Consider the following 1,408-nt stretch of genomic DNA (forward strand, 5'->3'; position numbering starts at 1 on the left):
GGTAGAACATGCAAAATTCAAAAACTCCTTCTTATCTCACACAGAGCTATTCCACCCACACCCAGGCCTCCACTGGGATCTCAGCTTCAGGCTTAAGCACTTATCAAAATATTGTTCCCAGCAAAGACAGCTTCTTTCCAGGGGAATTTAGGCAAATACAATTTTCTTCCCCTTTTTCCAACTTTATACAAGTTTATTCACTTTATCTCACTACCAAGTAGAGAGGCAAAGGTCTGCTTCTTCTGTCTTCTTTATTCACTTCCCAGGTTGGCACCGCCTACCTGCGTGTCACGCTGGTCCTCAACGTTTCAGTGTTGGAGCGCCGAGTTGTCTTGGGATCTCGCTATTGTGGCATGAGAATCTACCACTCTTTAATGAGAGTTCTCTGCTGATGTCCAGGCTACTGCTGCCTTGAGGTGTGGGGGTGGGGTGGTCATGCTGCTTTCTTTGTGAGTGCTCTGTGTGTGTCCCTTTGGAGACACACTCTGCTTTCACTCCCAAAAATGCACCTTCTCTTTGGCTGCCTGCCCCTGGCCCCCCATCAGTCCTCAAGTTCACCTGCTGTGTGGTTTCAGGTCACTCACCTCTTTGTAATCCTGCCAACCTCACCATGCTGTCCAGTTCACAGCACCATTTAGTTTTATAACTAGGACCAACCTCATGCTAACTTCCCCATTTTCCTGGTCTGCCTGGCACTGACAGATGAGACAGCCTGTCTCATCTGTGTCCTCTTAGCATGTGGGGAAGGGCCATTTATCTCCCCTCTGTGGTTTGGGACACTAGGAAGACCGTGCCCCTCGGACCTCCCTCTGCAAGATCTTTTTCTGCTTTGCCTTACAAGCGTCTCCCCTGGGCCCTCTGTCCGACAGGTAAGATAGCTAGATGTCTGCACACACCAAATGCTATCTGAAGTTGGAGAAGAATCTTAACCTTTACTCTAACTGTCCTCCCTTGCTTAGGGCCTGTTCCTGCACAGTTAGGTTCACAGTGGTTCACATGCATGCACTGAGATGCAGCCAGTGCAGACTCACACAGACGTCCAACATGCTACAGACAGAGGAGAGTGCTTATAACTTGGTTTCTGAAAAGGGGATGGACAGGAAGAAACATGGATGGGTAGGAAGGAGCAAGGAAGAGTAAGAGGAAGGAAGAGGGAAGTATTCTGTGAGGTGAAATGAGAGGCAGATTCACAAGAAGAGAAGCAGAGCCCCTAGGATGTAGCAGAAATGTGTGTTAAGCAGTTCCATGTCCGGGCCAAGTCTGGTCCCAGCCCTGGACTGGTGTCCCGGAAATGACCTGGGAAGCTCTTAAGTGGGCTGGGTGAGCACTAACATCCTAGGGCCTTGTCTCAGCTGCTCCTCCACCTCTAACTGTATTAACTCTTTCAGTGCCTCAGCAACCCAAAGAA

Source organism: Pteropus alecto, unplaced genomic scaffold, assembly GCF_000325575.1.
Source record: "Pteropus alecto unplaced genomic scaffold, ASM32557v1 scaffold196, whole genome shotgun sequence".
Taxonomy (NCBI): domain Eukaryota; kingdom Metazoa; phylum Chordata; class Mammalia; order Chiroptera; family Pteropodidae; genus Pteropus; species Pteropus alecto.